This window comes from Saccoglossus kowalevskii, chromosome 1 (genome assembly GCF_978046115.1).
Source record: "Saccoglossus kowalevskii chromosome 1, keSacKowa6.1, whole genome shotgun sequence".
Lineage (NCBI taxonomy): Eukaryota > Metazoa > Hemichordata > Enteropneusta > Harrimaniidae > Saccoglossus > Saccoglossus kowalevskii.
In genome coordinates this window covers 25,880,567-25,903,880 of record NC_140641.1, presented here as the reverse complement: position 1 = coordinate 25,903,880, position 23,314 = coordinate 25,880,567, and the positions used below count along the sequence as shown (strand labels likewise).

At 45.6% G+C, this 23,314-nt stretch overlaps 19 non-coding genes and 1 pseudogene across 19 annotated transcripts; all 20 read right to left on the bottom strand.

Annotated features, from left to right (window-relative positions):
- Positions 1-2,288: 2,288 nt before the first annotated feature.
- LOC146750558 (U1 spliceosomal RNA) lies at positions 2,289-2,453 on the bottom strand. Its single transcript, XR_014930616.1, has one exon. It is a non-coding gene; the product is annotated as a U1 spliceosomal RNA (small nuclear RNA).
- A 625-nt stretch (positions 2,454-3,078) lies between these two features.
- Positions 3,079-3,243, bottom strand: LOC146750557 (U1 spliceosomal RNA). Its single transcript, XR_014930217.1, has one exon. It is a non-coding gene; the product is annotated as a U1 spliceosomal RNA (small nuclear RNA).
- A 625-nt stretch (positions 3,244-3,868) lies between these two features.
- Positions 3,869-4,033, bottom strand: LOC146750556 (U1 spliceosomal RNA). The gene has a single exon (XR_014930548.1). It is a non-coding gene; the product is annotated as a U1 spliceosomal RNA (small nuclear RNA).
- A 627-nt stretch (positions 4,034-4,660) lies between these two features.
- On the bottom strand, positions 4,661-4,825 carry LOC146750555 (U1 spliceosomal RNA). The gene has a single exon (XR_014930216.1). It is a non-coding gene; the product is annotated as a U1 spliceosomal RNA (small nuclear RNA).
- A 626-nt stretch (positions 4,826-5,451) lies between these two features.
- LOC146750554 (U1 spliceosomal RNA) lies at positions 5,452-5,616 on the bottom strand. Its single transcript, XR_014930215.1, has one exon. It is a non-coding gene; the product is annotated as a U1 spliceosomal RNA (small nuclear RNA).
- A 627-nt stretch (positions 5,617-6,243) lies between these two features.
- Positions 6,244-6,408, bottom strand: LOC146750553 (U1 spliceosomal RNA). Its single transcript, XR_014930594.1, has one exon. It is a non-coding gene; the product is annotated as a U1 spliceosomal RNA (small nuclear RNA).
- Positions 6,409-7,033: 625 nt separating this feature from the next.
- LOC146750552 (U1 spliceosomal RNA) lies at positions 7,034-7,198 on the bottom strand. The gene has a single exon (XR_014930213.1). It is a non-coding gene; the product is annotated as a U1 spliceosomal RNA (small nuclear RNA).
- A 623-nt stretch (positions 7,199-7,821) lies between these two features.
- On the bottom strand, positions 7,822-7,986 carry LOC146750551 (U1 spliceosomal RNA). Its single transcript, XR_014930211.1, has one exon. It is a non-coding gene; the product is annotated as a U1 spliceosomal RNA (small nuclear RNA).
- Positions 7,987-8,611: 625 nt separating this feature from the next.
- Positions 8,612-8,776, bottom strand: LOC146750550 (U1 spliceosomal RNA). Its single transcript, XR_014930210.1, has one exon. It is a non-coding gene; the product is annotated as a U1 spliceosomal RNA (small nuclear RNA).
- A 623-nt stretch (positions 8,777-9,399) lies between these two features.
- LOC144347530 (U1 spliceosomal RNA) lies at positions 9,400-9,564 on the bottom strand. The gene has a single exon (XR_013419675.1). It is a non-coding gene; the product is annotated as a U1 spliceosomal RNA (small nuclear RNA).
- A 627-nt stretch (positions 9,565-10,191) lies between these two features.
- LOC146750549 (U1 spliceosomal RNA) lies at positions 10,192-10,326 on the bottom strand (annotated as a pseudogene).
- A 6,324-nt stretch (positions 10,327-16,650) lies between these two features.
- LOC146750548 (U1 spliceosomal RNA) lies at positions 16,651-16,815 on the bottom strand. Its single transcript, XR_014930205.1, has one exon. It is a non-coding gene; the product is annotated as a U1 spliceosomal RNA (small nuclear RNA).
- A 625-nt stretch (positions 16,816-17,440) lies between these two features.
- Positions 17,441-17,605, bottom strand: LOC146750547 (U1 spliceosomal RNA). The gene has a single exon (XR_014930658.1). It is a non-coding gene; the product is annotated as a U1 spliceosomal RNA (small nuclear RNA).
- A 629-nt stretch (positions 17,606-18,234) lies between these two features.
- On the bottom strand, positions 18,235-18,399 carry LOC146750546 (U1 spliceosomal RNA). The gene has a single exon (XR_014930203.1). It is a non-coding gene; the product is annotated as a U1 spliceosomal RNA (small nuclear RNA).
- A 623-nt stretch (positions 18,400-19,022) lies between these two features.
- Positions 19,023-19,187, bottom strand: LOC146750545 (U1 spliceosomal RNA). Its single transcript, XR_014930196.1, has one exon. It is a non-coding gene; the product is annotated as a U1 spliceosomal RNA (small nuclear RNA).
- Positions 19,188-19,810: 623 nt separating this feature from the next.
- On the bottom strand, positions 19,811-19,975 carry LOC146750544 (U1 spliceosomal RNA). Its single transcript, XR_014930667.1, has one exon. It is a non-coding gene; the product is annotated as a U1 spliceosomal RNA (small nuclear RNA).
- A 625-nt stretch (positions 19,976-20,600) lies between these two features.
- LOC146750543 (U1 spliceosomal RNA) lies at positions 20,601-20,765 on the bottom strand. The gene has a single exon (XR_014930195.1). It is a non-coding gene; the product is annotated as a U1 spliceosomal RNA (small nuclear RNA).
- A 625-nt stretch (positions 20,766-21,390) lies between these two features.
- On the bottom strand, positions 21,391-21,555 carry LOC146750542 (U1 spliceosomal RNA). Its single transcript, XR_014930193.1, has one exon. It is a non-coding gene; the product is annotated as a U1 spliceosomal RNA (small nuclear RNA).
- A 625-nt stretch (positions 21,556-22,180) lies between these two features.
- Positions 22,181-22,345, bottom strand: LOC146750541 (U1 spliceosomal RNA). Its single transcript, XR_014930192.1, has one exon. It is a non-coding gene; the product is annotated as a U1 spliceosomal RNA (small nuclear RNA).
- A 625-nt stretch (positions 22,346-22,970) lies between these two features.
- Positions 22,971-23,135, bottom strand: LOC144347542 (U1 spliceosomal RNA). Its single transcript, XR_013419686.1, has one exon. It is a non-coding gene; the product is annotated as a U1 spliceosomal RNA (small nuclear RNA).
- Positions 23,136-23,314: the final 179 nt, after the last annotated feature.

Below are 23,314 nucleotides of genomic sequence, written 5' to 3'. Positions count from 1 at the left end.
TTTTTTTTGCACTTTCATCTGTTTGACCATCATCTGAGAAGTGTCTTTTTCTATCTTCTGTTGGAGGTTTCGTGTTTTCTGGACCAGGGTGGGCTGTAGCTGGCTGCGGCAGTGTGACTATGGCAGTCTCATATGATGATTGAGAGCTTTCACCACTACTGTGGGCTGGTGTTGGTTGATCCATTTCATTGGTCATATTCTCCGTGTTGGCTGGGATCTTGGGTGTCTGTTTTTGGGTAACAGATGGTTCGTTTGATTTGGTAACTGGTAACCTAGAAGAGGCCGTGGGAGCATGAACAGGAGACTCAGACGGAGGGTTGGTGGTTGTGTTGGCGGTTGTGTTTTCTCCGGTGGTATTTTCTATGACCATATCTTCAATGGTGGGTAAACAGTCCTGGCATGCGACTTCTACATATGGGGATTCGGATTTTTTGGAGCACTTGGTACATGATTCTATAGTTGCTTCTTTTGGAGGGACCAGATCTGAGCAGTACATGCACTTGATGTCCAAGGCTGCAACGAAGTTTCCACATTTGCAGCTAGAGGACATTGGTGGCGCATTTGCCCATGAGGGACTTTTAGAGACTTGGTTAGCAAAGGAGATTTTGCAATTCCGAGCGATGTGACTGGGTTTGTGGCAGATAGTGCACACAATGGTTTTGTCACAGTCATTTGTCGAATGGCCATGCTCAAGGCATCTGTTGCAAATGGTGGTTTTGCAGTCTTTGGATAAGTGACCTGATTGCTGGCATCTGTTGCATGTTCTCACTTGTCCCATGTATGAAACCCAAACATTACGTCCGGAGATACGTAACGCAGATGGAATGTTAGATCTCAATTTCATTTTATATTGGCGGTTACCATTGAACACTTTTGGAGCGAAGTGGTAGGTACAGAAGCGGGAGGCCAAGACCTCGCCATATTGGCTAAGAGTGTACCGAATTTCGTTGTCGTTGGTCTCAGATGGGATATGGAAAAGGGTGACGATCGTGTACTCAGTAAAATTTTTGCAATCTTCTACGCCATGCATCTTTTCAAATTTCCGTTCATTTTCTCTTCTTTTGCTGAATGAAGTGAATGTTATATCATACTTGTTACCAGGCAGAGGCTGGACACACGTCAAGTCGTCAATATTAATACCTAACTCTTTAATTCTTTTGAACAGGTCAACTGGTTTGACAGGTTCAGTCAACGTGACCGAGATAGAGGAATCTCGCCTCATTCTCGTCAGAGCAGTGATCAACAATCGGGGGAGGATTTGGGAAACGGCGCAAAGGCCAGTCCTCCAGATAGGTGACACCAACCACACAGGATACACAGGACGCCAAGTAGAAAACTAGCGACAAGCAGACAAAAAATGGGTAAGACTCACCAAGCAGAGCAGAACGAGACAGGAGCTGGTTTCTTCAGGAGCGCTTCGCAGTGTCTTCTCTTCACGGCAGCTTCCGGACTTTCCCCGGGGGCCAAAGATGGCACACACCCGGGGAGACAACAACAAATACAGTAACCAGAAACAATCAAGCAATTACTCACCAAAGAGAAGCAGCAAGGATAAGGGTTGATCAGCAGTCAAGTCACCAGTAGCAGGAAGCTGGACAATGGTTATACCAACAGCAGAAAGCAGGCCTAGAGATCACGGTTAACCCCTACGCCAGGTAAGTATGCCATTGACTGTCAACAACGGAGTACCCCATGGAATGAAACAAAACAGACACGACGGTGAGTGCCAAGAGCATCTGGAAAAAATCGTATTCTAACTAGTAGTTGCACACAATAGACTGGTAATGTCATGACTTAAATATTAACCACATGATTTTAATGGTCGCTCATGGACATTTGACTCCACGAAATGCGTTGTATATACTGAAAATTCGCGACAAACTTGGCCACAAAGGATTCTGGGTAGAGAGAGAGAGAGATTATGCACGCACACCAAGCGGCACTAATCCCATGCCAGCGATCATCCTATCAGCGTCCGTAGCCCCCCAAATCATATGGTTGCTGTCAACCAATGGGTTTTCTTTTATGCGAAACGCGGCGTGTGAGGGCGTCAGTACTCGACAAGTACAGGTGACCTGTGGATCTGGCCAACTCTCGATTATTTCATTGCTTAGTACATCGAAAACCTGTCCATTTTTAATAAATAATAATAACTTGATCAATGGTCGACATTTCCCTGAAAATCTAGTTAGGAAACCCACATTGTTCTCACATGAGGCGGATCTGCGCGATTTCTCACTAGAGATGACCAATGTAAGAAATTAGATCTAATTTTTTAGTTTCATTATCAGGGGATAGCGCGAACGCAGTCCCACACTAACATAAATTATGCACCCGAGTCGCCCACATTTGGGGCGATCGCAGGTGTCAGCCCAGCCGAAGTGCAATGGGAGGGCCTCTCCCTGAGGGAACCGCCTCCATGATCACGGTTAACCCCTACGCCAGGTAAGTATGCCATTGACTGTCAACAACGGAGTACCCCATGGAATGAAACAAAACAGACACGACGGTGAGTGCCAAGAGCATCTGGAAAAAATCGTATTCTAACTAGTAGTTGCGCACAATAGACTGGTAATGTCATGACTTAAATATTAACCACATGATTTTAATGGTCGCTCATGGACATTTGACTCCACGAAATGCGTTGTATATACTGAAAATTCGCGACAAACTTGGCCACAAAGGATTCTGGGTAGAGAGAGAGAGAGATTATGCACGCACACCAAGCGGCACTAATCCCATGCCAGCGATCATCCTATCAGCGTCCGTAGCCCCCCAAATCATATGGTTGCTGTCAACCAATGGGTTTTCTTTTATGCGAAACGCGGCGTGTGAGGGCGTCAGTACTCGACAAGTACAGGTGACCTGTGGATCAGGCCAACTCTCGATTATTTCATTGCTTAGTACATCGAAAACCTGTCCATATTTAATAAATAATAATAACTTGATCAATGGTCGACATTTCCCTGAAAATCTAGTTAGGAAACCCACATTGTTCTCACATGAGGCGGATCTGCGCGATTTCTCACTAGAGATGACCAATGTAAGAAATTAGATCTGATTTTTTAGTTTCATTATCAGGGGATAGCGCGAACGCAGTCCCCCACTAACATAAATTATGCGCCCGAGTCGCCCACATTTGGGGCGATCGCAGGTGTCAGCCCAGCCGAAGTGCAATGGGAGGGCCTCTCCCTGAGGGAACCGCCTCCATGATCACGGTTAACCCCTACGCCAGGTAAGTATGCCATTGACTGTCAACAACGGAGTACCCCATGGAATGAAACAAAACAGACACGACGGTGAGTGCCAAGAGCATCTGGAAAGAATCGTATTCTAACTAGTAGTTGCACACAATAGACTGGTAATGTCATGACTTAAATATTAACCACATGATTTTAATGGTCGCTCATGGACATTTGACTCCACGAAATGCGTTGTATATACTGAAAATTCGCGACAAACTTGGCCACAAAGGATTCTGGGTAGAGAGAGAGAGAGATTATGCACGCACACCAAGCGGCACTAATCCCATGCCAGCGATCATCCTATCAGCGTCCGTAGCCCCCCAAATCATATGGTTGCTGTCAACCAATGGGTTTTCTTTTATGCGAAACGCGGCGTGTGAGGGCGTCAGTACTCGACAAGTACAGGTGACCTGTGGATCTGGCCAACTCTCGATTATTTCATTGCTTAGTACATCGAAAACCTGTCCATATTTAATAAATAATAATAACTTGATCAATGGTCGACATTTCCCTGAAAATCTAGTTAGGAAACCCACATTGTTCTCACATGAGGCGGATCTGCGCGATTTCTCACTAGAGATGACCAATGTAAGAAATTAGATCTGATTTTTTAGTTTCATTATCAGGGGATAGCGCGAACGCAGTCCCCCACTAACATAAATTATGCGCCCGAGTCGCCCACATTTGGGGCGATCGCAGGTGTCAGCCCAGCCGAAGTGCAATGGGAGGGTCTCTCCCTGAGGGAACCGCCTCCATGATCACGGTTAACCCCTACGCCAGGTAAGTATGCCATTGACTGTCAACAACGGAGTACCCCATGGAATGAAACAAAACAGACACGACGGTGAGTGCCAAGAGCATCTGGAAAAAAAATCGTATTCTAACTAGTAGTTGCACACAATAGACTGGTAATGTCATGACTTAAATATTAACCACATGATTTTAATGGTCGCTCATGGACATTTGACTCCACGAAATGCGTTGTATATACTGAAAATTCGCGACAAACTTGGCCACAAAGGATTCTGGGTAGAGAGAGAGAGAGATTATGCACGCACACCAAGCGGCACTAATCCCATGCCAGCGATCATCCTATCAGCGTCCGTAGCCCCCCAAATCATATGGTTGCTGTCAACCAATGGGTTTTCTTTTATGCGAAACGCGGCGTGTGAGGGCGTCAGTACTCGACAAGTACAGGTGACCTGTGGATCTGGCCAACTCTCGATTATTTCATTGCTTAGTACATCGAAAACCTGTCCATTTTTAATAAATAATAATAACTTGATCAATGGTCGACATTTCCCTGAAAATCTAGTTAGGAAACCCACATTGTTCTCACATGAGGCGGATCTGCGCGATTTCTCACTAGAGATGACCAATGTAAGAAATTAGATCTGATTTTTTAGTTTCATTATCAGGGGATAGCGCGAACGCAGTCCCCCACTAACATAAATTATGCGCCCGAGTCGCCCACATTTGGGGCGATCGCAGGTGTCAGCCCAGCCGAAGTGCAATGGGAGGGCCTCTCCCTGAGGGAACCGCCTCCATGATCACGGTTAACCCCTACGCCAGGTAAGTATGCCATTGACTGTCAACAACGGAGTACCCCATGGAATGAAACAAAACAGACACGACGGTGAGTGCCAAGAGCATCTGGAAAAAAATCGTATTCTAACTAGTAGTTGCACACAATAGACTGGTAATGTCATGACTTAAATATTAACCACATGATTTTAATGGTCGCTCATGGACATTTGACTCCACGAAATGCGTTGTATATACTGAAAATTCGCGACAAACTTGGCCACAAAGGATTCTGGGTAGAGAGAGAGAGAGATTATGCACGCACACCAAGCGGCACTAATCCCATGCCAGCGATCATCCTATCAGCGTCCGTAGCCCCCCAAATCATATGGTTGCTGTCAACCAATGGGTTTTCTTTTATGCGAAACGCGGCGTGTGAGGGCGTCAGTACTCGACAAGTACAGGTGACCTGTGGATCAGGCCAACTCTCGATTATTTCATTGCTTAGTACATCGAAAACCTGTCCATATTTAATAAATAATAATAACTTGATCAATGGTCGACATTTCCCTGAAAATCTAGTTTGGAAACCCACATTGTTCTCACATGAGGCGGATCTGCGCGATTTCTCACTAGAGATGACCAATGTAAGAAATTAGATCTGATTTTTTAGTTTCATTATCAGGGGATAGCGCGAACGCAGTCCCCCACTAACATAAATTATGCGCCCGAGTCGCCCACATTTGGGGCGATCGCAGGTGTCAGCCCAGCCGAAGTGCAATGGGAGGGCCTCTCCCTGAGGGAACCGCCTCCATGATCACGGTTAACCCCTACGCCAGGTAAGTATGCCATTGACTGTCAACAACGGAGTACCCCATGGAATGAAACAAAACAGACACGACGGTGAGTGCCAAGAGCATCTGGAAAGAATCGTATTCTAACTAGTAGTTGCACACAATAGACTGGTAATGTCATGACTTAAATATTAACCACATGATTTTAATGGTCGCTCATGGACATTTGACTCCACGAAATGCGTTGTATATACTGAAAATTCGCGACAAACTTGGCCACAAAGGATTCTGGGTAGAGAGAGAGAGAGAGATTATGCACGCACACCAAGCGGCACTAATCCCATGCCAGCGATCATCCTATCAGCGTCCGTAGCCCCCCAAATCATATGGTTGCTGTCAACCAATGGGTTTTCTTTTATGCGAAACGCGGCGTGTGAGGGCGTCAGTACTCGACAAGTACAGGTGACCTGTGGATCAGGCCAACTCTCGATTATTTCATTGCTTAGTACATCGAAAACCTGTCCATATTTAATAAATAATAATAACTTGATCAATGGTCGACATTTCCCTGAAAATCTAGTTAGGAAACCCACATTGTTCTCACATGAGGCGGATCTGCGCGATTTCTCACTAGAGATGACCAATGTAAGAAATTAGATCTGATTTTTTAGTTTCATTATCAGGGGATAGCGCGAACGCAGTCCCCCACTAACATAAATTATGCGCCCGAGTCGCCCACATTTGGGGCGATCGCAGGTGTCAGCCCAGCCGAAGTGCAATGGGAGGGCCTCTCCCTGAGGGAACTGCCTCCATGATCACGGTTAACCCCTACGCCAGGTAAGTATGCCATTGACTGTCAACAACGGAGTACCCCATGGAATGAAACAAAACAGACACGACGGTGAGTGCCAAGAGCATCTGGAAAAAATCGTATTCTAACTAGTAGTTGCACACAATAGACTGGTAATGTCATGACTTAAATATTAACCACATGATTTTAATGGTCGCTCATGGACATTTGACTCCACGAAATGCGTTGTATATACTGAAAATTCGCGACAAACTTGGCCACAAAGGATTCTGGGTAGAGAGAGAGAGAGATTATGCACGCACACCAAGCGGCACTAATCCCATGCCAGCGATCATCCTATCAGCGTCCGTAGCCCCCCAAATCATATGGTTGCTGTCAACCAATGGGTTTTCTTTTATGCGAAACGCGGCGTGTGAGGGCGTCAGTACTCGACAAGTACAGGTGACCTGTGGATCTGGCCAACTCTCGATTATTTCATTGCTTAGTACATCGAAAACCTGTCCATTTTTAATAAATAATAATAACTTGATCAATGGTCGACATTTCCCTGAAAATCTAGTTAGGAAACCCACATTGTTCTCACATGAGGCGGATCTGCGCGATTTCTCACTAGAGATGACCAATGTAAGAAATTAGATCTGATTTTTTAGTTTCATTATCAGGGGATAGCGCGAACGCAGTCCCCCACTAACATAAATTATGCGCCCGAGTCGCCCACATTTGGGGCGATCGCAGGTGTCAGCCCAGCCGAAGTGCAATGGGAGGGCCTCTCCCTGAGGGAACCGCCTCCATGATCACGGTTAACCCCTACGCCAGGTAAGTATGCCATTGACTGTCAACAACGGAGTACCCCATGGAATGAAACAAAACAGACACGACGGTGAGTGCCAAGAGCATCTGGAAAAAATCGTATTCTAACTAGTAGTTGCACACAATAGACTGGTAATGTCATGACTTAAATATTAACCACATGATTTTAATGGTCGCTCATGGACATTTGACTCCACGAAATGCGTTGTATATACTGAAAATTCGCGACAAACTTGGCCACAAAGGATTCTGGGTAGAGAGAGAGAGATTATGCACGCACACCAAGCGGCACTAATCCCATGCCAGCGATCATCCTATCAGCGTCCGTAGCCCCCCAAATCATATGGTTGCTGTCAACCAATGGGTTTTCTTTTATGCGAAACGCGTCGTGTGAGGGCGTCAGTACTCGACAAGTACAGGTGACCTGTGGATCTGGCCAACTCTCGATTATTTCATTGCTTAGTACATCGAAAACCTGTCCATTTTTAATAAATAATAATAACTTGATCAATGGTCGACATTTCCCTGAAAATCTAGTTAGGAAACCCACATTGTTCTCACATGAGGCGGATCTGCGCGATTTCTCACTAGAGATGACCAATGTAAGAAATTAGATCTGATTTTTTAGTTTCATTATCAGGGGATAGCGCGAACGCAGTCCCCCACTAACATAAATTATGCGCCCGAGTCGCCCACATTTGGGGCGATCGCAGGTGTCAGCCCAGCCGAAGTGCAATGGGAGGGCCTCTCCCTGAGGGAACCGCCTCCATGATCACGGTTAACCCCTACGCCAGGTAAGTATGCCATTGACTGTCAACAACGGAGTACCCCATGGAATGAAACAAAACAGACACGACGGTGAGTGCCAAGAGCATCTGGAAAAAATCGTATTCTAACTAGTAGTTGCACACAATAGACTGGTAATGTCATGACTTAAATATTAACCACATGATTTTAATGGTCGCTCATGGACATTTGACTCCACGAAATGCGTTGTATATACTGAAAATTCGCGACAAACTTGGCCACAAAGGATTCTGGGTAGAGAGAGAGAGAGATTATGCACGCACACCAAGCGGCACTAATCCCATGCCAGCGATCATCCTATCAGCGTCCGTAGCCCCCCAAATCATATGGTTGCTGTCAACCAATGGGTTTTCTTTTATGCGAAACGCGGCGTGTGAGGGCGTCAGTACTCGACAAGTACAGGTGACCTGTGGATCAGGCCAACTCTCGATTATTTCATTGCTTAGTACATCGAAAACCTGTCCATATTTAATAAATAATAATAACTTGATCAATGGTCGACATTTCCCTGAAAATCTAGTTAGGAAACCCACATTGTTCTCACATGAGGCGGATCTGCGCGATTTCTCACTAGAGATGACCAATGTAAGAAATTAGATCTGATTTTTTAGTTTCATTATCAGGGGATAGCGCGAACGCAGTCCCCCACTAACATAAATTATGCGCCCGAGTCGCCCACATTTGGGGCGATCGCAGGTGTCAGCCCAGCCGAAGTGCAATGGGAGGGCCTCTCCCTGAGGGAACCGCCTCCATGATCACGGTTAACCCCTACGCCAGGTAAGTATGCCATTGACTGTCAACAACGGAGTACCCCATGGAATGAAACAAAACAGACACGACGGTGAGTGCCAAGAGCATCTGGAAAAAATCGTATTCTAACTCGTAGTTGCACACAATAGACTGGTAATGTCATAACTTAAATATTAACCACATGATTTTAATGGTCGCTCATGGACATTTGACTCCACGAAATGCGTTGTATATACTGAAAATTCGCGACAAACTTTGCCACAAAGGATTCTGGGTAGAGAGAGAGAGATTATGCACGCACACCAAGCGGCACTAATCCCATGCCAGCGATCATCCTATCAGCGTCCGTAGCCCCCCAAATCATATGGTTGCTGTCAACCAATGGGTTTTCTTTTATGCGAAACGCGGCGTGTGAGGGCGTCAGTACTCGACAAGTACAGGTGACCTGTGGATCAGGCCAACTCTCGATTATTTCATTGCTTAGTACATCGAAAACCTGTCCATATTTAATAAATAATAATAACTTGATCAATGGTCGACATTTCCCTGAAAATCTAGTTAGGAAACCCACATTGTTCTCACATGAGGCGGATCTGCGCGATTTCTCACTAGAGATGACCAATGTAAGAAATTAGATCTGATTTTTTAGTTTCATTATCAGGGGATAGCGCGAACGCAGTCCCCCACTAACATAAATTATGCGCCCGAGTCGCCCACATTTGGGGCGATCGCAGGTGTCAGCCCAGCCGAAGTGCAATGGGAGGGCCTCTCCCTGAGGGAACCGCCTCCATGATCACGGTTAACCCCTACGCCAGGTAAGTATGCCATTGACTGTCAACAACGGAGTACCCCATGGAATGAAACAAAACAGACACGACGGTGAGTGCCAAGAGCATCTGGAAAAAATCGTATTCTAACTAGTAGTTGCACACAATAGACTGGTAATGTCATGACTTAAATATTAACCACATGATTTTAATGGTCGCTCATGGACATTTGACTCCACGAAATGCGTTGTATATACTGAAAATTCGCGACAAACTTGGCCACAAAGGATTCTGGGTAGAGAGAGAGAGAGAGATTATGCACGCACACCAAGCGGCACTAATCCCATGCCAACGATCATCCTATCAGCGTCCATAGCCCCCCAAATCATATGGTTGCTGTCAACCAATGGGTTTTCTTTTATGCGAAACGCGGCGTGTGAGGGCGTCAGTACTCGACAAGTACAGGTGACCTGTGGATCTGGCCAACTCTCGATTATTTCATTGCTTAGTACATCGAAAACCTGTCCATTTTTAATAAATAATAATAACTTGATCAATGGTCGACATTTCCCTGAAAATCTAGTTAGGAAACCCACATTGTTCTCACATGAGGCGGATCTGCGCGATTTCTCACTAGAGATGACCAATGTAAGAAATTAGATCTGATTTTTTAGTTTCATTATCAGAGGATAGCGCGAACGCAGTCCCCCACTAACATAAATTATGCGCCCGAGTCGCCCACATTTGGGGCGATCGCAGGTGTCAGCCCAGCCGAAGTGCAATGGGAGGGCCTCTCCCTGAGGGAACCGCCTATTTTTGTTTTAGGGTGGCAAAAAAAAAAAACCCTACTCTAAGACAAAGAATACCAACAACAACAAAAACAAAGGAAAATCTACTCTAACCTACAACTGTGCACCCTAGGCAGGCCAGCCACGCTGGGTCTAGGCACACGAGGTTACGATCCTCCCTGCCTGATCTTTTGAAACAGTTGTTAAACCAAAAGCACGACAAATAAATAAATAAAAGGCTAACAGACAACAGGAAAGATGAAACAAAAGACAGAAAAACAGAACCCTAAAGTTTAGATTTCACTTTGGAGTTGGTCTTTTCGATGAGGAATTGCCATTTTTCCGAGACGGTATCGGTGTCCTCATTATTGATGTCGGCTTCGATTCTGGAACTAATATACCTCTTGGTGTTTATGAGGACTTCTGCATATGTGACATGCTGTTTTTCAAAGTTGGCGTAGCATCTGGATTTCCAGATTTCATGTTTAATAACATTAACCATGTACAATATGACGGCCTGAATGTGAGCTTGGAGTGGCGAGGCGAGAATCCCATAGTACACAAGATTTTTGCTGCAGATAATGGTGATTCCGGTGTTATGACGGATATAGTGTTCGAGCCAGGACCAGAGCAAGGATGGTGTGTCACATTCTAAGAACAGGTGGTCGAGAGTCTCTACTTGTGAGCAGTCAACTCTTGGGCAGGAGCGAGAAGTTATGCATCCCCAATGATATAGGGTGCTCTTTGTCTTCAGAGCCTTGTGAACGATTTTCCAGGCCAGCTCCTTCAACAGGTTATCCAGAAGAGGACTGTGGCACGATGCGAAAATTTTACTCCAGTTCATGTGGGGAGCTTTCAAGATGACGTGTGGGGTATGCGATAGTTTCTCAAGGAGAGTGGAATACACAGATTTTGTAGATATGATCGTCCAGTTGGATGTGCAGAGTGTCGCATGGTTTTGTTGACAAGACTTTCTGAGGTGAGCATGCCATTGTGGTGGGTCAGAAAAGTGCGGATACAGGTTAGACCAAGGCAGAGCCAGAATTGCTAGAAGGTTTTTATTCGCCCAGGACAGAGGGAAGAAGCGATCTGGGAGATCCGACACCATAGAACTACAGGAACTTTGAATAAAAATGGCATCAGCCTTCATTTGGATGTTAACCAGGCCCAATCCCCCTTCTTGTAGAGGCAGATAGAAAGTTTCCCGCTTTATAAATTCTTTCTTCCCAGACCACATGAAGTTGAAAACCAGAGGAGTGAGCGTCTGAATGACAGAGTTGGGAATATTGTAGATGTGTGCAATGTACCAAAGTGGTGCGGTAACGAGGTTGTTTATGACGATGACTTTTCCGACCATTGAGAGACGTCTCTTCTCCCATTGAGTAAGAGTGGTTTTAAACTTCTTGACGCAACTGTCCCAATTGACGGCACTCATATCGATGCTCCCAAACCAGAAGCCATTGATTTTGATTCTGACCCCCGTCCAGTCAATGTTATAAGGCTTGTCTGAACGGTTTCTCCAGCTTCCTAGGAAGAGACCTTTGCATTTCGTCATATTGAGTTCAGAGCCCGAAGCAGTACCAAATCTCTCAAAAAGTTGGAACAGAGCCTTGAACGACTTATTATCAGTAACCAGAGCTGTGGAGTCATCTGCATATTGGAGAAGTTTGCATTCAGTTTTTGATCCAGGTAGTTTCACACCTTTGATTTCGGTTGAACTCTGCACAGCTGCTGCAAGCGGCTCCATGAAAATGATGTACAGCAAAGGTGAGAGTGGGCAGCCCTGACGGACACCCCTAGATAAAGAAAAGGCAGGGGACACATGCCCATTGACGGTGACCGAACTCATGATATCATTGTAGATCGTCTTGATGTAAGAACAGAAGAGTGAGCCGCAATTCAGCTGCATGAGGGTTTTATATAGGAATTTCCACTCAACCCTATCAAAGGCTTTTTTCTGATCCAAAGAAACGATAGCACTGCCAAAGCCTCTGCTATTAGCAAAAGTGGTGAAATCTCTCAGGATGCGCACGTTTTGGTGAATTGACCGCCCAGCAACACCACAGGTTTGGAAAGGCCCGATAACAGATGGAAGAACAGAATATAAACGGGTGGCGAGAGCTTTCGTGACGATTTTGTAGTCAACGTTAAGAAGGGATATAGGTCTTTTATCCCCAGGGCGCACTGCTTCGTGATGATTACCTTCTTGGGGTGAAGGCTTATTCACCAGGGTGATTAGACCCTGACGCTGGGAGGTGGATAGTTGACCTTGTGTCATGGCGATATTAATAACTTGGGTGAAATCTTCTCCTAGATCTTCCCAGAAGAGCATATAAAATTCTTTGGGAAGACCATCCAAGCCCGGGGTCTTATTATCTTTCATGTTCTTCAGAGCATCATGTAACTCTTTCTGTATAATTGGTTTGTCAAGTTGTTGTTTTTGCATGTCAGAGAAAAACCTGGTGAGCTTGCCCAGGAAGAAATCTTGCTCCTTGCAGTCTAAGTTTGGTTGTGATGTATATAATTTACTATAAAATTGGGCAAAGACAGATGGGACTTCATCCGGATCTGACACCACTTTGCCTTCAGCATTGATAACACTGGAGACCAGCTTGCTCTTGCCACGTCTGCGTTCTGTAGTTAAAAAGACGCTTGACCATCTTTCCTGCTCTTGAATAAGTTGTGCTCGCGAGCGGATTTTCGCCCCTTCCAGTTTCCTAAGCTGTAAGTCATGAATTTTCTTTTTGGTAATGTGGTAGGATCCCAGGGTAGCCCGAGTACGGTCTCCCGAGTTAAGCTTATGTGTCAGTTCTTTAAAATGATGAAGAAGTTTGTTCAGCTTTGCTCTATTGTCTTGCGATATGCGTTTTGAGTGCGTGGTGATTAGTGATTTGGCCCGAGCCTTGACTGTGTCCCACCAGTCCAAAATAGAGTCAAAGGCAGGTTTAAGGGTCTTCCATTGTTGGATGTGTTTTCTTATGCTACTCCTGACTACAGGGTCTTGGAGGGTTGAGATATTACACTTCCATACACCTCGACCTCTTGCGATGGATGTTGGCATCTTGAGTACACAGGTGATGAATTCATGGTCAGAGAATGGACAAGGAATGATTTTAGATTCAGTGGTCATGTTTTTGGGGGTCAGAAACTTGTCAATTCTAGATGCAGAAGCGTTGTTGGCACTCCTCCAGGTGAATTCCTTCGTTGAGGGATGGGAAATGCGCCAGTGATCAGTGATATTATAGTCAGAGCAGATGGAATTAAGGACATCAGAGCCGGCCCGGACTTCTGGGCTATCAAGTCCACCAAGTTTGTCAAGCAGTGGATCACTGACACAATTGAAATCACCACATAGGATTGTCTCTTTGTTTGGGGGCAAATATTGAGCAAGAGAACCGAAGAAGCTAATGCGAGCCTGAGGATTATTGGGGGCATAAACAGAACACAAACGAAAGGAAGTGGTGCCATGCGTGATGGAGACAGAAACAACTCTGCCTTCAGAATCCGTATGAACTTCATTGTACTTCGCTTGGAAGGCTGGAGAGAAAAGGATGGCCACGCCTCTTGAGTGTTTAGACCCAAGGCTATACAGGATGCGTCCACCCCATTCCATCTCCCATTGCTCCGCATCATCACAAGAGCTCATATACGTTTCCTGGATGCAGATAAGGTCGAATTTGGCGCTATGGCAGTGGTTAAAGAAGGCGAGTCTGGAGGCTTGGTTGCGTAGTCCCTGGATGTTTATAGAGGCGATGGTAGTCATGATATTACTGGTTAAGGGTGAGACACTGCTGTAAACTTTCTATCGTCTGCTGCGATAAGAAGTGTGTATGTGTTGTGTGTACATGTTTTGTCCAAGCCAATGTTGTGCCGGAGGAAAATTTGCAGGCTGACACCGGACAAAATAATTTCACTCCCCTCTCTCCATGTTCCTTCTTACAGTGGGAACGCAGGCTGGCAAAGGATTCAGCAATGAATTCGCAACCAATGCTGGCGAACTGGTTGCAAGTAAACTTAGCATTTTTAGTAACAATTTCATGAAGTTTGGTCACTTCCGGTGGTTTCATTTTTTTTGCACTTTCATCTGTTTGACCATCATCTGAGAAGTGTCTTTTTCTATCTTCTGTTGGAGGTTTCGTGTTTTCTGGACCAGGGTGGGCTGTAGCTGGCTGCGGCAGTGTGACTATGGCAGTCTCATATGATGATTGAGAGCTTTCACCACTACTGTGGGCTGGTGTTGGTTGATCCATTTCATTGGTCATATTCTCCGTGTTGGCTGGGATCTTGGGTGTCTGTTTTTGGGTAACAGATGGTTCGTTTGATTTGGTAACTGGTAACCTAGAAGAGGCCGTGGGAGCATGAACAGGAGACTCAGACGGAGGGTTGGTGGTTGTGTTGGCGGTTGTGTTTTCTCCGGTGGTATTTTCTATGACCATATCTTCAATGGTGGGTAAACAGTCCTGGCATGCGACTTCTACATATGGGGATTCGGATTTTTTGGAGCACTTGGTACATGATTCTATAGTTGCTTCTTTTGGAGGGACCAGATCTGAGCAGTACATGCACTTGATGTCCAAGGCTGCAACGAAGTTTCCACATTTGCAGCTAGAGGACATTGGTGGCGCATTTGCCCATGAGGGACTTTTAGAGACTTGGTTAGCAAAGGAGATTTTGCAATTCCGAGCGATGTGACCGGGTTTGTGGCAGATAGTGCACACAATGGTTTTGTCACAGTCATTTGTCGAATGGCCATGCTCAAGGCATCTGTTGCAAATGGTGGTTTTGCAGTCTTTGGATAAGTGACCTGATTGCTGGCATCTGTTGCATGTTCTCACTTGTCCCATGTATGAAACCCAAACATTACGTCCGGAGATACGTAACGCAGATGGAATGTTAGATCTCAATTTCATTTTATATTGGCGGTTACCATTGAACACTTTTGGAGCGAAGTGGTAGGTACAGAAGCGGGAGGCCAAGACCTCGCCATATTGGCTAAGAGTGTACCGAATTTCGTTGTCGTTGGTCTCAGATGGGATATGGAAAAGGGTGACGATCGTGTACTCAGTAAAATTTTTGCAATCTTCTACGCCATGCATCTTTTCAAATTTCCGTTCATTTTCTCTTCTTTTGCTGAATGAAGTGAATGTTATATCATACTTGTTACCAGGCAGAGGCTGGACACACGTCAAGTCGTCAATATTAATACCTAACTCTTTAATTCTTTTGAACAGGTCAACTGGTTTGACAGGTTCAGTCAACGTGACCGAGATAGAGGAATCTCGCCTCATTCTCGTCAGAGCAGTGATCAACAATCGGGGGAGGATTTGGGAAACGGCGCAAAGGCCAGTCCTCCAGATAGGTGACACCAACCACACAGGATACACAGGACGCCAAGTAGAAAACTAGCGACAAGCAGACAAAAAATGGGTAAGACTCACCAAGCAGAGCAGAACGAGACAGGAGCTGGTTTCTTCAGGAGCGCTTCGCAGTGTCTTCTCTTCACGGCAGCTTCCGGACTTTCCCCGGGGGCCAAAGATGGCACACACCCGGGGAGACAACAACAAATACAGTAACCAGAAACAATCAAGCAATTACTCACCAAAGAGAAGCAGCAAGGATAAGGGTTGATCAGCAGTCAAGTCACCAGTAGCAGGAAGCTGGACAATGGTTATACCAACAGCAGAAAGCAGGCCTAGAGATCACGGTTAACCCCTACGCCAGGTAAGTATGCCATTGACTGTCAACAACGGAGTACCCCATGGAATGAAACAAAACAGACACGACGGTGAGTGCCAAGAGCATCTGGAAAAAATCGTATTCTAACTAGTAGTTGCACACAATAGACTGGTAATGTCATGACTTAAATATTAACCACATGATTTTAATGGTCGCTCATGGACATTTGACTCCACGAAATGCGTTGTATATACTGAAAATTCGCGACAAACTTGGCCACAAAGGATTCTGGGTAGAGAGAGAGAGAGATTATGCACGCACACCAAGCGGCACTAATCCCATGCCAGCGATCATCCTATCAGCGTCCGTAGCCCCCCAAATCATATGGTTGCTGTCAACCAATGGGTTTTCTTTTATGCGAAACGCGGCGTGTGAGGGCGTCAGTACTCGACAAGTACAGGTGACCTGTGGATCTGGCCAACTCTCGATTATTTCATTGCTTAGTACATCGAAAACCTGTCCATTTTTAATAAATAATAATAACTTGATCAATGGTCGACATTTCCCTGAAAATCTAGTTAGGAAACCCACATTGTTCTCACATGAGGCGGATCTGCGCGATTTCTCACTAGAGATGACCAATGTAAGAAATTAGATCTGATTTTTTAGTTTCATTATCAGGGGATAGCGCGAACGCAGTCCCCCACTAACATAAATTATGCGCCCGAGTCGCCCACATTTGGGGCGATCGCAGGTGTCAGCCCAGCCGAAGTGCAATGGGAGGGCCTCTCCCTGAGGGAACCGCCTCCATGATCACGGTTAACCCCTACGCCAGGTAAGTATGCCATTGACTGTCAACAACGGAGTACCCCATGGAATGAAACAAAACAGACACGACGGTGAGTGCCAAGAGCATCTGGAAAAAGTCGTATTCTAACTAGTAGTTGCACACAATAGACTGGTAATGTCATGACTTAAATATTAACCACATGATTTTAATGGTCGCTCATGGACATTTGACTCCACGAAATGCGTTGTATATACTGAAAATTCGCGACAAACTTGGCCACAAAGGATTCTGGGTAGAGAGAGAGAGAGATTATGCACGCACACCAAGCGGCACTAATCCCATGCCAGCGATCATCCTATCAGCGTCCGTAGCCCCCCAAATCATATGGTTGCTGTCAACCAATGGGTTTTCTTTTATGCGAAACGCGGCGTGTGAGGGCGTCAGTACTCGACAAGTACAGGTGACCTGTGGATCTGGCCAACTCTCGATTATTTCATTGCTTAGTACATCGAAAACCTGTCCATTTTTAATAAATAATAATAACTTGATCAATGGTCGACATTTCCCTGAAAATCTAGTTAGGAAACCCACATTGTTCTCACATGAGGCGGATCTGCGCGATTTCTCACTAGAGATGACCAATGTAAGAAATTAGATCTGATTTTTTAGTTTCATTATCAGGGGATAGCGCGAACGCAGTCCCACACTAACATAAATTATGCGCCCGAGACGCCCACATTTGGGGCGATCGCAGGTGTCAGCCCAGCCGAAGTGCAATGGGAGGACCTCTCCCTGAGGGAACCGCCTCCATGATCACGGTTAACCCCTACGCCAGGTAAGTATGCCATTGACTGTCAACAACGGAGTACCCTATGGAATGAAACAAAACAGACACGACGGTGAGTGCCAAGAGCATCTGGAAAAAATCGTATTCTAACTAGTAGTTGCACACAATAGACTGGTAATGTCATGACTTAAATATTAACCACATGATTTTAATGGTCGCTCATGGACATTTGACTCCACGAAATGCGTCGTATATACTGAAAATTCGCGACAAACTTGGCCACAAAGGATTCTGGGTAGAGAGAGAGAGAGAGAGATTATGCACGCACACCAAGCGGCACTAATCCCATGCCAGCGATCATCCTATCAGCGTCCGTAGCCCCCCAAATCATATGGTTGCTGTCAACCAATGGGTTTTCTTTTATGCGAAACGCGGCGTGTGAGGGCGTCAGTACTCGACAAGTACAGGTGACCTGTGGATCTGGCCAACTCCCGATTATTTCATTGCTTAGTACATCGAAAACCTGTCCATTTTTAATAAATAATAATAACTTGATCAATGGTCGACATTTCCCTGAAAATCTAGTTAGGAAACCCACATTGTTCTCACATGAGGCGGATCTGCGCGATTTCTCACTAGAGATGACCAATGTAAGAAATTAGATCTGATTTTTTAGTTTCATTATCAGGGGATAGCGCGAACGCAGTCCCCCACTAACATAAATTATGCGCCCGAGTCGCCCACATTTGGGGCGATCGCAGGTGTCAGCCCAGCCGAAGTGCAATGGGAGGGCCTCTCCCTGAGGGAACCGCCTCCATGATCACGGTTAACCCCTACGCCAGGTAAGTATGCCATTGACTGTCAACAACGGAGTACCCCATGCAATGAAACAAAACAGACACGACGGTGAGTGCCAAGAGCATCTGGAAAAAATCGTATTCTAACTAGTAGTTGCACACAATAGACTGGTAATGTCATGACTTAAATATTAACCACATGATTTTAATGGTCGCTCATGGACATTTGACTCCACGAAATGCGTTGTATATACTGAAAATTCGCGACAAACTTGGCCACAAAGGATTCTGGGTAGAGAGAGAGAGATTATGCACGCACACCAAGCGGCACTAATCCCATGCCAGCGATCATCCTATCAGCGTCCGTAGCCCCCCAAATCATATGGTTGCTGTCAACCAATGGGTTTTCTTTTATGCGAAACGCGGCGTGTGAGGGCGTCAGTACTCGACAAGTACAGGTGACCTGTGGATCTGGCCAACTCTCGATTATTTCATTGCTTAGTACATCGAAAACCTGTCCATTTTTAATAAATAATAATAACTTGATCAATGGTCGACATTTCCCTGAAAATCTAGTTAGGAAACCCACATTGTTCTCACATGAGGCGGATCTGCGCGATTTCTCACTAGAGATGACCAATGTAAGAAATTAGATCTGATTTTTTAGTTTCATTATCAGGGGATAGCGCGAACGCAGTCCCCCACTAACATAAATTATGCGCCCGAGTCGCCCACATTTGGGGCGATCGCAGGTGTCAGCCCAGCCGAAGTGCAATGGGAGGGCCTCTCCCTGAGGGAACCGCCTCCATGATCACGGTTAACCCCTACGCCAGGTAAGTATGCCATTGACTGTCAACAACGGAGTACCCCATGCAATGAAACAAAACAGACACGACGGTGAGTGCCAAGAGCATCTGGAAAAAATCGTATTCTAACTAGTAGTTGCACACAATAGACTGGTAATGTCATGACTTAAATATTAACCACATGATTTTAATGGTCGCTCATGGACATTTGACTCCACGAAATGCGTTGTATATACTGAAAATTCGCGACAAACTTGGCCACAAAGGATTCTGGGTAGAGAGAGAGAGATTATGCACGCACACCAAGCGGCACTAATCCCATGCCAGCGATCATCCTATCAGCGTCCGTAGCCCCCCAAATCATATGGTTGCTGTCAACCAATGGGTTTTCTTTTATGCGAAACGCGGCGTGTGAGGGCGTCAGTACTCGACAAGTACAGGTGACCTGTGGATCTGGCCAACTCTCGATTATTTCATTGCTTAGTACATCGAAAACCTGTCCATTTTTAATAAATAATAATAACTTGATCAATGGTCGACATTTCCCTGAAAATCTAGTTAGGAAACCCACATTGTTCTCACATGAGGCGGATCTGCGCGATTTCTCACTAGAGATGACCAATGTAAGAAATTAGATCTGATTTTTTAGTTTCATTATCAGGGGATAGCGCGAACGCAGTCCCCCACTAACATAAATTATGCGCCCGAGTCGCCCACATTTGGGGCGATAGCAGGTGTCAGCCCAGCCGAAGTGCAATGGGAGGGCCTTTCCCTGAGGGAACCGCCTCCATGATCACGGTTAACCCCTACGCCAGGTAGGTATGCCATTGACTGTCAACAACGGAGTACCCCATGGAATGAAACAAAACAGACACGACGGTGAGTGCCAAGAGCATCTGGAAAAAATCGTATTCTAACTAGTAGTTGCACACAATAGACTGGTAATGTCATGACTTAAATATTAACCACATGATTTTAATGGTCGCTCATGGACATTTGACTCCACGAAATGCGTTGTATATACTGAAAATTCGCGACAAACTTGGCCACAAAGGATTCTGGGTAGAGAGAGAGAGAGATTATGCACGCACACCAAGCGGCACTAATCCCATGCCAGCAATCATCCTATCAGCGTCCGTAGCCCCCCAAATCATATGGTTGCTGTCAACCAATGGGTTTTCTTTTATGCGAAACGCGGCGTGTGAGGGCGTCAGTACTCGACAAGTACAGGTGACCTGTGGATCTGGCCAACTCTCGATTATTTCATTGCTTAGTACATCGAAAACCTGTCCATTTTTAATAAATAATAATAACTTGATCAATGGTCGACATTTCCCTGAAAATCTAGTTAGGAAACCCACATTGTTCTCACATGAGGCGTATCTGCACGATTTATCACTAGAGATGACCAATGTAAGAAATTAGATCTGATTTTTTAGTTTCATTATCAGGGGATAGCGCGAACGCAGTCCCCCACTAACATAAATTATGCGCCCGAGTCGCCCACATTTGGGGCGATCGCAGGTGTCAGCCCAGCCGAAGTGCAATGGGAGGGCCTCTCCCTGAGGGAACCGCCTCCATGATCACGGTTAACCCCTACGCCAGGTAAGTATGCCATTGACTGTCAACAACGGAGTACCCCATGGAATGAAACAAAACAGACACGACGGTGAGTGCCAAGAGCATCTGGAAAAAATCGTATTCTAACTAGTAGTTGCACACAATAGACTGGTAATGTCATGACTTAAATATTAACCACATGATTTTAATGGTCGCTCATGGACAGTTGACTACACGAAATACGTTGTATATACTGAAAATTCGCGACAAACTTGGCCACAAAGGATTCTGGGTAGAGAGAAAGAGAGATTATGCACGCACACCAAGCGGCACTAATCCCATGCCAGCGATCATCCTATCAGCGTCCGTAGCCCCCCAAATCATATGGTTGCTGTCAACCAATGGGTTTTCTTTTATGCGAAACGCGGCGTGTGAGGGCGTCAGTACTCGACAAGTACAGGTGACCTGTGGATCTGGCCAACTCTCGATTATTTCATTGCTTAGTACATCGAAAACCTGTCCATTTTTAATAAATAATAATAACTTGATCAATGGTCGACATTTCCCTGAAAATCTAGTTAGGAAACCCACATTGTTCTCACATGAGGCGGATCTGCGCGATTTCTCACTAGAGATGACCAATGTAAGAAATTAGATCTGATTTTTTAGTTTCATTATCAGGGGATAGCGCGAACGCAGTCCCCCACTAACATAAATTATGCGCCCGAGTCGCCCACATTTGGGGCGATCGCAGGTGTCAGCCCAGCCGAAGTGCAATGGGAGGGCCTCTCCCTGAGGGAACCGCCTCCATGATCACGGTTAACCCCTACGCCAGGTAAGTATGCCATTGACTGTCAACAACGGAGTACCCCATGGAATGAAACAAAACAGACACGACGGTGAGTGCCAAGAGCATCTGGAAAAAATCGTATTCTAACTAGTAGTTGCACACAATAGACTGGTAATGTCATGACTTAAATATTAACCACATGATTTTAATGGTCGCTCATGGACATTTGACTCCACGAAATGCGTTGTATATATTGAAAATTCGCGACAAACTTGGCCACAAAGGATTCTGGGTAGAGAGAGAGAGAGATTATGCACGCACACCAAGCGGCACTAATCCCATGCCAGCGATCATCCTATCAGCGTCCGTAGCCCCCCAAATCATATGGTTGCTGTCAACCAATGGGTTTTCTTTTATGCGAAACGCGGCGTGTGAGGGCGTCAGTACTCGACAAGTACAGGTGACCTGTGGATCTGGCCAACTCTCGATTATTTCATTGCTTAGTACATCGAAAACCTGTCCATTTTTAATAAATAATAATAACTTGATCAATGGTCGACATTTCCCTGAACATCTAGTTAGGAAACCCACATTGTTCTCACATGAGGCGGATCTGCGCGATTTCTCACTAGAGATGACCAATGTAAGAAATTAGATCTGATTTTTTAGTTTCATTATCAGGGGATAGCGCGAACGCAGTCCCCCACTAACATAAATTATGCGCCCGAGTCGCCCACATTTGGGGCGATCGCAGGTGTCAGCCCAGCCGAAGTGCAATGGGAGGGCCTCTCCCTGAGGGAACCGCCTCCATGATCACGGTTAACCCCTACGCCAGGTAAGTATGCCATTGACTGTCAACAACGGAGTACCCCATGGAATGAAACAAAACAGACACGACGGTGAGTGCCAAGAGCATCTGGAAAAAATCGTATTCTAACTCGTAATTGCACACAATAGACTGGTAATGTCATGACTTAAATATTAACCACATGATTTTAATGGTCGCTCATGGACATTTGACTCCACGAAATGCGTTGTATATACTGAAAATTCGCGACAAACTTGGCTACAAAGGATTCTGGGTAGAGAGAGAGAGAGATTATGCACGCACACCAAGCGGCACTAATCCCATGCCAGCGATCATCCTATCAGCGTCCGTAGCCCCCCAAATCATGTGGTTGCTGTCAACCAATGGGTTTTCTTTTATGCGAAACGCGGCGTGTGAGGGCGTCAGTACTCGACAAGTACAGGTGACCTGTGGATCTGGCCAACTCTCGATTATTTCATTGCTTAGTACATCGAAAACCTGTCCATTTTTAATAAATAATAATAACTTGATCAATGGTCGACATTTCCCTGAAAATCTAGTTAGGAAACCCACATTGTTCTCACATGAGGCGGATCTGCGCGATTTCTCACTAGAGATGACCAATGTAAGAAATTAGATCTGATTTTTTAGTTTCATTATCAGGGGATAGCGCGAACGCAGTCCCCCACTAACATAAATTATGCGCCCGAGTCGCCCACATTTGGGGCGATCGCAGGTGTCAGCCCAGCCGAAGTGCAATGGGAGGGCCTCTCCCTGAGGGAACCGCCTCCATGATCACGGTTAACCCCTACGCCAGGTAAGTATGCCATTGACTGTCAACAACGGAGTACCCCATGGAATGAAACAAAACAGACACGACGGTGAGTGCCAAGAGCATCTGGAAAAAATCGTATTCTAACTAGTAGTTGCACACAATAGACTGGTAATGTCATGACTTAAATATTAACCACATGATTTTAATGGTCGCTCATGGATATTTGACT